Source organism: Protomyctophum parallelum (assembly GCF_964188405.1).
Source record: "Protomyctophum parallelum genome assembly, chromosome: 1".
Classification (NCBI taxonomy): Eukaryota; Metazoa; Chordata; class Actinopteri; order Myctophiformes; family Myctophidae; genus Protomyctophum; species Protomyctophum parallelum.
Genome location: NC_139697.1, coordinates 2,997,632 through 3,009,066, shown reverse-complemented (window position 1 = coordinate 3,009,066; position 11,435 = coordinate 2,997,632).

The following is an 11,435-nucleotide window of genomic DNA, read 5'->3' as shown; positions in this document are numbered from 1 at the left end:
ACAATGTGGGACAGACAGGGTCTCAATGTGAACACTGATGCCTGTCATCAGTCACAATGTGGGACAGACAGGGTCTCAATGTGAACACTGATGCCTGTCATCAGTCACAATGTGGGACAGACAGGGTCTCAATATGTGGGACGCCTGAAAAGTCTTGGAAAGGAGGGACTGTCCCACTGCAGAGAGGGACATCTGGTCACCCTACATGTGGCCCGCTTGGCACCCTGTCCTGCTGACTGTGGCCCGCTTGGCACCCGGTCTGAAACACATGACCACAAACTATAAGTGCTAAGGTATGGCTCCTGATTTAGAACACGAACACACACACACACACACACACACACACACACACACACACACACACACACACACACACACACACACACACACACACACACACACACACACACACACACACACACACACACACACACACACACACACACACACACACATACATCATGTGTGTGTGACGTGCAATTTAAAAATCACACCCGTGTGAACCGAGTGGTGCAACTCCTCTCTCCCAGCTGCCTCTCTCTCTCTCTCTCTCTCTCTCTCTCTCTCTCTCTCTGTAATTAGCAGGCAACAGTGCAACACTATCTCTCTCTCTCTGTTCACTCTGTTGCCTTCTGGCAGAAGGTATCGAAGCATTGGGAGTAAAACAGCAAGATTCTCCAAGAGCTTTTCCCCCCCAAGCCATCAGACTTTTGAACACGTGCAATATCCCCTAACCTTTTCCCCCTATATGCTGCTATAAGGACTCCTGTTGTGCAATATCTTGTCTCCAAATGAACTAATGGTGCTAATGGTGAACTAAGTGGATTTTAGATTTTAATAGTATTTTAGCTCTTTTAACTAGCATACTAAAAGCCAGTGAATTATTAGAAGAACATTTCGTTCTCTTATGCTTTTTATGTATCTGCTGAATGACAATAAAGCTATCTATCTATCTATCTATCTATCTATCTATCTATCTATCTATCTGTTTCTGGCACAACAGCGCCACTTTTGCCCCTACTGGTACTCTAAACATAGTCACATATAGGTTGGGACGGACATTGCTGTTCCATGGAGTGGTTGCATTCCATTTTGGTTAAATCTTTTTCTGGAAAGGTTTTGGAAATGCATTGGTAAAAAAATGTGTGGGAAGTAACTGTAGTATATGAAAATACCATACAGGAGAGACAATGTGCACGGCAGACCCACGAGATGATGTTTTATTTCAGCAACGAACACAGCGTAGGTCCTTACGCCGCCAGGGATTATGACCCAGTTACACTCAAAGTACAGGTATTAAGCCATTCTGACCTGAGATCAGATTCATACGAGGTTTCCACTGGACACACACTGGTCTGATTATAACCCATTCTGACCCGAGATCAGATTCTAAAAAAATGTCAGTCGTTCTTCGATTTTTTTCAAAAATAGCAGATCTACAAGCTCGTAGCGCGCCACTCGGTGGCGCGCTATGAGCTTGTAGATCTGATATTTTTCAATAGCTAAAGCACGACATGATGCTAACACCAAAACGGGTTCCCGTTCAGAATGGGTTAAATACAGTTTCACACACTGAGATGAGAACGTAGGCGTGTCCACTGTTCCTCACTGAAGACCCATTGATTGAGAAATTAATAAATACTTCAATCAATCAAACCTGTCTGACTCAAAAGACTGAGTTACGCTCTCAGGCACAGTGAGATCCACTGATCTTATTCCCCACAAGGTAGCCGCAATGAAGTAATAAATATAGCAATAGAGTTCAAAGGGTGCAGATGAAGAACAGCTGCACTAATTGACGTCGTTAAGGCGTGCATGGCAACAGTTTGTGTCGCGTGTGATGTCACACCAGAAGATATAAGATGATGCACCGTGTTGAAAATGACTGTAGACGTCGAGAGAGAGAAGAGAGAGAGAGACAGACGGGACAGACAGGACAAACAGACAGGACAGACAGACAGGACAGACAGACAGGACAAACAGACAGGACAAACAGACAGGACAGACAGGACAAACAGACAGGACAGACAGACAGACAGACAGACAGACAGACAGACGGGACAGACAGACAGACAGGACAGGACAGAAAGACGGGACAGACAGACAGACAGACAGACAGACAGACAGACAGACAGACAGAGTGATGTTGTCTTGGACCGTTTCCAAAGCAGGAGGACCAAAGCGAGCCTATCATGCTGCTGTAGCAGTGAGGAACAAACTGTATTCCTTTGGAGGCTGTGATGGATGGTTCATCAACAACATGAAACAGATGGATGTCCATGTCTTCAACACAGTGTCTTTATGCTGGAAGAAGTTACCTCCAGTGGAACCAGGAAGAGGAGACGGTCACCCTGAGGTTCCATCCAAGGGCCACACAGCTGTGTTGGTTGAAGATACAGTCTACATCTGGGGAGGGTACTGGGAAGGGCAGTATTACAATGTGCTTTATGCATTTGATGTTGACGCCCACAGATGGTTCCAACCCAGGGTTTCTGGGACTGTTCCAGAGGAGAGGTGCTACCACTCAGCCTGTGTGTTGGAGAAGGTCATGTTTATCCATGGAGGATACACTAATGACATGTACAAGTTGGACACCAGCACAATGGTCTGGACTTTAATTAACACCAGAGGAACCCCACCTCCTGATTCATCAGGTCACTCTGCCACCATCATTGGTACCAAGATGTTTGTATTCGGGGGCTGTATGGGGCCCGTATGGGGCCAGTACCACAACACCATCAGAGTGTTTGACACAGAGACCAACGTCTGGCTGAATACACCTTCTGCACAACTTCTACCAGAAGGACGCAATTTTCATTCAGCATTTACCTACAATGGAGAGCTGTACATATTTGGTGGCTGCAACGGTAAGCAGAACTTCAATGATGTGTGGCAATTCAGTCCAGAGACCTTCTCCTGGAAGAAGGTTGAGCCCAAGGGGAAAGGACCATGTCCAACGCATGGTATGTGCTGTTGCATTGTGGGAGATCGTATCATCCTCTCTGGAGGAAGGAAAGTATTTGACACTATCTATGATGAGCTGTTCATCTTAGACTTGAGTCCTCGTCTTAAGATGTTATGTAAGCTAGAAGTTATTCAGTACGCTCTGAACCAATCAGAACTCCCACACGACATCAGGTGGGAACTGGCAGCCATGGCAACCAACGACAACAACAATAACAACCGAGACCACATTCCAGACGAAGGAACAGCAGAAAGATCAAGAAATGATGGATCAACATCTCATCCCACCTGATGGTGAGCCACCTCTCAGCATCACTTACTGAGATTCAAACCTCAGGAGACTCCTTCTCTCCAGACAGGCTCTCTAACCATTCAGCTAGGCATCAATTTACAATTTACAATTTAGGCATTTAGCAGACGCTCTTAATCCAGAGCGACTTACATTTAAGCAAGAACAAAAGCATGGGAATACATCACATAAAAGCATTTATCATGAAACATGCGTAAGCTAAGAAAGTAACAGTGGAATATCTATATAATGAAACTATACATACATATAATGAAACTATACATACACTATACATATAATACTATATATACATATAAACTATACATATTTACTACTATGCTATACATATGTACTATGGCGTGCTATGACTAAATACAATACAATTATAGTGCTGTCTACATAACATGCTATAAGTCTGTATCAAATGCTATCTAAGGCAACATAAATGCTATCTAAGGGGGTAGGGTAAGTGCTATGGGCCATGATGGAGTCTGAAAAGGTGGGTTTTCAGGCTACGGCGGAAGATTGGGAGTGATGCTGCAGTTCTGACTGCAATGGGAAGTGCATTCCACAGTTTTGGAGCCAGAAGGGAGAAGAGTTTGGGACGTGTGGAGCGTTGTCCCGGCGTTTTTAGTGAGGGTACTTCCAGCTTCCCTGCGTTGGCTGATCTGAGTGCGCGGGAGGGTTTGTAGGGTTCAATCATACTTGTAAGATATGGGGGAGCCATACCTTTGGTTGCTTTGAATGCCAGCATCAGAGTTTTGTATTCTGTGCGGGCAGCGACCGGGAGCCAGTGGAGGGAGCGGAGCAGGGGGGAGACATGTGAGAATTTTGGCTGGTTGAAGACCAAGCGAGCTGCTGCATTTTGGATCAGCTGGAGAGGCTTAAGTGCACATGCTGGTAGGCCAGTAAGGAGGGAGTTACAGTAGTCGAGTTTTGACAAGACTGTTGTCTGGATTAGGAGCTGGGCTGATTCCTGGGTGAGGAACGGTCTAATTCGTCGTATGTTATAGAGTGTGAACCTGCAGGATCGAGTGACAGCTGTGATGTGAGCTTTGAACGAGAGCTGACTGTCCAGGACAACACCAAGATTCCTGGCTGTTGGGACAGACGTTACCAGGGCGTTGTCTACGGAAATAGTTAGCTCCCGCATAGGGCAGGACTTAGCTGGGAAGAAGAGAAGCTCAGTCTTGTCTGGGTTCAGCTTGAGATGGTTGGAGGACATCCACTGTGAGATGTCAGCCAGGCATGCAGTGATGCGCTCTTCCACCTGAGTGGTAGAGGGGGGGAAGGATAGGAACAGTTGTGTGTCATCGGCGTAGCAGTGATAGGATATATTGTGAGCAGAGATGATAGTGCCAAGGGATTTAGTGTACAGTGAGAAAAGGAGGGGACCAAGTACAGATCCCTGTGGGACCCCAGTTTGGAGGGTTCGGGGGGATGATAACAGACCTTTCCAGGAAACCTGGTAGGTCCGGTCGGTGAGGTAGGAGGATAACCACTTTAGTGCCGTTCCACCGATGCCTAGCTCCGCTAGGGTGTCTAGGAGCAGCTGGTGGTTCACTGTGTCAAATGCTGCTGATAGGTCTAGGAGAATCAGTACTGCAGAGTGGGAAGCAGGGGCAGCATGTAGTGCTTCTGTGACTGCCAGCAGGGCAGTTTCTGTGGAGTGGGCCTTCTTGAATCCGGACTGGTTGGGATCCAGCAGGTTGTTCTGTGAGAGATGGAGAGAGAGCTGGTTGGAGACGACACGTTCAATGGTTTTAGAAATAAATGAAAGGAGTGATACTGGTCTGTAGTTCTTGACATCTGAAGGGTCAAGGGTTGGTTTTTTGAGGAGTGGTGTTACTCTGGCTGACTTGAGGGCAGATGGGACGCAGCCTGAGGTTACTGAGGTGTTGATGATGGAGGTGATGAAGGGGAGCAGATCAGGTGCGATGGTTTGGAAGATTGGAGACGGGACAGGGTCAAGAGGACAGGTGGTAGGTCTAGAGGATGTCACTAGTTGTAGAACCTCGTCTGGGGAAAGCGGAGAGAAGGAGGACATGCATGGTATGTTGGGGTTAGTGTTGGTTGAATCAGATGCCACTTTATGTGGGAGGGGAGGAAAGGAGCTGCTGATATCATCAACCTTCTTCTCGAAGTAGTTGACAAAAACATCAGCAGTGAGGGATGAAGGTTGAGTGGGGGGAGGGGGTTTAAGGAGGGAGGTGAAAGTGGAGAAGAGCTTCCTTGGGTTAGAAGTACAGGATTGGATTTTGGTGTGGTAGAAAGAGGTTTTAGCAGTGGTTAGTGAGTGGGCAAAGGCAGAGAGGAGTGAGTGAAAGTGTGAAAGGTCATCTGGTAGCTTCGTCTTGTGCCACTTTCTTTCGGCTGCCCTTAGAGGTGTTCGTTCAGATCTGAGAGTTTCAGATAGCCAGGGAGCCGGTGGACATGAGCGAGCTGGCCTGGATGAGAGAGGGCAGTGTTGGTCGAATGCAGATGAGATAGAGGAGAGGAAGGATGAGGTTGCAGTGTCAAGTGAGAGGGAGAGGAAGGACTCCAGGGAGGGTAGAGAGGAGAGAATAGAGGATGAGAGGGAGGAGGGGTTTAGGGACTTGAGATTGCGTCGGCATCAAACAATGACAATTGTTCCGTCCAACACAATGCGGTGGAAACACAAACCTGTGTCTGTATGTTCCAAACTGAACACGGTGGAACTCTCTTTATTGTATATTTATTTCTATGATCTTTTTTTATTTAAAGGACCAAGGAGTCCTTAAAAGGACTCCTTGGTCCTTTATTGTTATTGTCAGTTTTTTTTTCCTTCTCCTTCTGCCAAAAAAATAATAATCGCGAAACTCGGCCTACAGAAAGAACAAAAATCTTAAGGGAGACTGTGGCTCAAGAGGTAGAGCAGGTCGTCCAATGATCCATGGGTCGACGGTTCGAATCCCGGCTCCTCCTCCTGTCTACATGTCGAAGTGTCCTTGAGCAAAGACACTGAACCCCACATTGCTCCCGATGTGCGGGTTGGTACCTTGCATGGCTTCCGCCGCAATCGGTGTATGAATGTGTGTGTGAATGTGTGAATGTAATGCACAATCTATGTAAAGCGCTTTGGATAAAGGCGCTATATAAATGCACCATTTACCATTTTATCTGGTACACAGCAAGCTAAAAGGAATCAACACACCAGCACGCCAGAGACCAGAATACTTCAAACCCAAACAAAGTTAAAAATATAACTACAAACGCATGTTGGAGATTAAACAACAGATAACAGCCAGCACCAGCAACTGTGTTTATTTAATCACATGTGCAAAATGTGGCTTACAATATGTCGGAGAAAAGAGTAAAACAATAGCTGCAAGGCTGAGACAACACAAATACAATATTAACAATGCAAAAAAGACAACTAAAAGGATTGTTCAACATTACATGGCTCACGGCATTGAAGCTCTAAAAGTATCTGGACTTCAACACAATCCCAACTGGACAGTAGGACAAAGACGTTTTAATGGAAAACAGTGGATTAGGAACCGCAACACGGATTTTCCTGGAGGTTTAAACATGCCAAAATATTGTTTTGATTTCATAGCAAAACTCCACAGCCATATACATGCTAAACACAGCCAACAATCAATGGAAATCAGACTTTGAATATAGGGGACAAATTAGCACATTCCACACCAAGCCAACCTGGGACACGAAGCAAGAGTGTACATTTTATGTAAATAACATGGTAAAATGTGCAGCATTGGGAGGCAAAGGGGAGACACTTTCATTGTGAAGGGACGACAGGATGAGGAAAGGTGTTGTTGCTAATTGTCGAGAGTAATGGCTGCGTCATGTGATCAGTCAAACTATTCGTATCAACATACGGCTGTATCAACAAAATAATGATGTCATAGGTATATGGGGGCCTCATATTTGGTCTTGAAACGGGCCTCCAGATTCCTAAGGCCGCCCCTGACGGTAGAATAATAACAATCCACCCAAGATGCTCCCCGTGTTCTACCAATCAGCTAACAGGAGTGCACCAGAGTGTAGAGTAGGAGAGCGGTGACATGCTTTGATCTCTGCGCAAAGCGGGTGCCCTATGGGCTATAGTTCCACACATTGGAACTATCCCATTGAGACAAAGCGGGGTGCCCTATGGGCTATAGTTCCACACATTGGAACTATCCCATTGAGACAAAGCGGGGTGCCCTATGGGCTATAGTTCCACACATTGGAACTATCCCATTGAGACAAAGCGGGGTGCCTATGGGCTATAGTTCCACACATTGGAACTATCCCATTGAGACAAAGCGGGGTGCTATGGGATATAGTTCCAAACATTGGAACTATCCCATTGAGACAAAGCGGGGTGCCCTATGGGCTATAGTTCCACACATTGGAACTATCCCATTGAGACAAAGCGGGTGCCTATGGGCTATACGGTAGTTCCAAACATTGGAACTATCCCATTGAGACAAAGCGGGGTGCTATGGGATATAGTTCCAAACATTGGAACTATCCCATTGAGACAAAGCGGGGTGCCTATGGGCTATAGTTCCACACATTGGAACTATCCCATTGAGACAAAGCGGGGTGCCCTATGGGCTATAGTTCCACACATTGGAACTATCCCATTGAGACAAAGCGGGGTGCCCTATGGGCTATAGTTCCACACATTGGAACTATCCCATTGAGACAAAGCGGGGTGCCTATGGGCTATAGTTCCACACATTGGAACTATCCCATTGAGACAAAGCGGGGTGCCCTATGGGCTATAGTTCCAAACATTGGAACTATCCCATTGAGACAAAGCGGGGTGCTATGGGCTATAGTTCCACACATTGGAACTATCCCATTGAGACAAAGCGGGTGCCTATGGGCTATAGTTCCAAACATTGGAACTATCCCATTGAGACAAAGTGGGGTGCCTATGGGCTATAGTTCCAAACATTGGAACTATCCCATTGAGACAAAGCGGGGTGCCTATGGGCTATAGTTCCACACATTGGAACTATCCCATTGAGACAAAGCGGGGTGCCTATGGGCTATAGTTCCACACATTGGAACTATCCCATTGAGACAAAGCGGGTGCCTATGGGCTATACGGTAGTTCCAAACATTGGAACTATCCCATTGAGACAAAGCGGGTACTACCTATGGGCTATAGTTCCACACATTGGAACTATCCCATTGAGATAGAATGAGCACTTCCGCATTCCATTGTTACAATGGGAGTCAACGCTAGTGTCCTATACGAGATTACTCTGGCGTGCACAGTGCTGTCCCCAGGCATAAATCAGCAGGGGGGCATAATTTCGCCCCCCCTCCCCCCCCTATATGTATAACAAATAGTCGCCTATTAACAAAGTGATGCTTGAAAAAGGCTACATGTAGGCTACAACCAGAGATGGGCAAAGTACATTGAAAATGTATTTTGATACAACATACAAATACTGGGTCAAAAAAATGTATCTAAATACATAATACAAAATACATCTTCCATCCCAGCGAAATACAAATTACAAAAAAAAGTATTTCAAATACGTATTTCAAATACATGTATTTCAAATACTGCCCATCTCTGATGGGCAAAATACATTGAAAATGTATTTTGATACAAAATACAAATACTGGGTCAAAAACATTATCTACATACAAAATACATCTAATTTCTTCCATCCCAGCGAAATACAAATTACAAAATACAAAAAAGTATTTCAAATACTGCCCATCTCTGGCTACAACTGGGTTCCCGCCCAGTATGGGTTAAGGTAGGGCAAGTGATTTCCTTTGGTTAAAATACAAGTGAACTCACAACAGCTCAATAATATTCTGTTAACGGCTAGGAGGAGTACTCCATGACGTTTAACAGAAAATACATTTTCAGGTCGGGATACCAATTTTATCCAATCAGGACAGAGAACTCAAACAGGGTGCATGGATTCAACAAGTGAAATTGTATCAGCATTATATGTTCTCCTTTAGCCGTTGATAGCAGAGCCACAGAGCCTTTGGTATATGACGGGAAGCAGGTCTACAGATCGTAGCACGGCTGCTATTTTTTGAAAAATCGTGAAAATGTGGCTGCAAATCTTTGAATATATCCACACTTTTCCTGGGCTTGTGTGTGCTCCAGTTCCTGTCGATGATTTGATCCAATGAAAGCCAATGAAACTGGTCAGATGACCAATGATATCCAATGAAACAGTGTTGTTTTCGTCGACTAAAACTAAGACGAAAAATGTTCGTCGACTACCTTTTTTCACTGACAAAAACAAATGTAAACTAAATGAAAACTAAGCTACGATGACTAAAACTAAGACTAAATATACTGACAATTTCGTCAACAAATAAAAACTAGACTAAAATGTTATGAAGGGAATAGTGGACAAGAGATCCAGTATAAGTCATTTTACACTTGGTTGCATGCTGAAAATAGCCGATCTACAAGCTCACAACGCGTTGTGAGCTTGTAGATCGGCTATTTTCAGCAAGTGTAAAAACAGTCCTTACGACGGCATCAATGCCCACCAAAATACATTTTAGTCGACTAAATCAACTGTAGATTTAGTCGACTAAAATCTTATGACATTTAGTCGACTAAAACTAGACTAACACTAAGACATTTCCAGGTGACTAACATGTGACTAAAACTAAATGAAGTTTCAGTCCAAAGACTATGACTAAAACTAAAATAGAAATTTGCTGCCAAAAACAACACTGCAATGAAATCAACAGGAACTGGAGCCGCACACACAGCCCAGGAAAAGTGTGGATATATATTCATGGGCGGAGCTTGGGGGGGTTCAGGGGGTGCACTGCACCCCCTAAAAAAAAAAAAAAAAAAAAAAAAAAAAACGTTTTTTTTTTTTTTTTAACTGTAATACCTTCTGACTTCTGACTGTAGTTTGTAATAATCTCTCTTATCATGATATGATGACTCGCTGTATGGCTGTAGTGCATGTGTGTGAGCTGCTGTACTACCTAAATAACTCATTTTTAGGGGTTAGGGCATTGTAAAAACGCTAAAATAATAAAATAAAGGTTAAAAAAGTCGTTGGCCAAGCAGTCGCACCCCCCAGCGTCAACTTCAAGCTCCGCCTATGTATATATTCCTCGACATGAAAATGTTTGAGCACCGCTGTGACATTATAGAAACAAAGAGTTTTTCAGAAAACCGTCAGGATTAGTAGAAGTAGAATTTATAGAATCGTCCTCAGGGTCATTGTTTTATATAGCTTACAGTAATACTCCGGTTATGTAAACGCAGTATTACTGTAGTATGACGCGCCGATTTGGCAAGACCAAAGAACAGTTTATCACATAAGTGCTCCTTCCGCATCAATCATCAGTTTTAATGTGGGTTTGACTTGGGAGTATAGTGCACGCACATACACACACACCAACAAAACAATGATCTATGAGTCAGAAGGGAGCAGTGGAGGAACAATAGACCTGCCAGAACGCCACTCTCCGAGAACATGTTTTTTTTCAGAGTGTGGAAGTTCAACTCTCTTTTGTTTCGTTGAGTCCATTACATTACATGGCTGACTGTGATTTAGTGCCAAGTGGCAGAACGCTGAGTGATGGATTGGAAGCATAATCCGATGGATTTCCGTTGAACACATTCTGACCTGAGATCAGATTCTAAACATGTCTTGTGCTGTTTCTATGTCAGTGGTTCTTCGATTTTTCAAAAATAGCAGACCTACAAGCTCGTAGCGCGCCACTCGGTGGCGCGCTATGAGCTTGTAGATCTGCTATTTTTCAATAGCTAAAGCATAGCATAATGCTAACACCAAAATGGGTTAAACACACATAATGCACCACAATGGGGCAGCGGTGGCCGAACGGTTAGCGGAGCGGTCTTGATATCGGAAGGTCGCTATAGTTCGTATCCCCCGACCGCCACGTTAAAATGACCACCGCTGAAGTGCCCTTTATGGACAAGGCATTGAACCCCTACCATGAAATGTTCTATGAGCAGGGCCTGGCTGTAAACAAGTTCTTGAGCTTAGTCCAGTTACCCTGGGTAAACATAGTACCTTTCCTTTCCTTATAGTCCAGTCCAGTTACCCTGGGTAAACATAGTACCTTTCCTTTCCTTAGTCCAGTTACCCTGGGTAAACATAGTACCTTTCCTTTCCTTAGTCCAGTTACCCTGGGTAAACATAGTACCTTTCCTTTCCTTAGTCCAGTT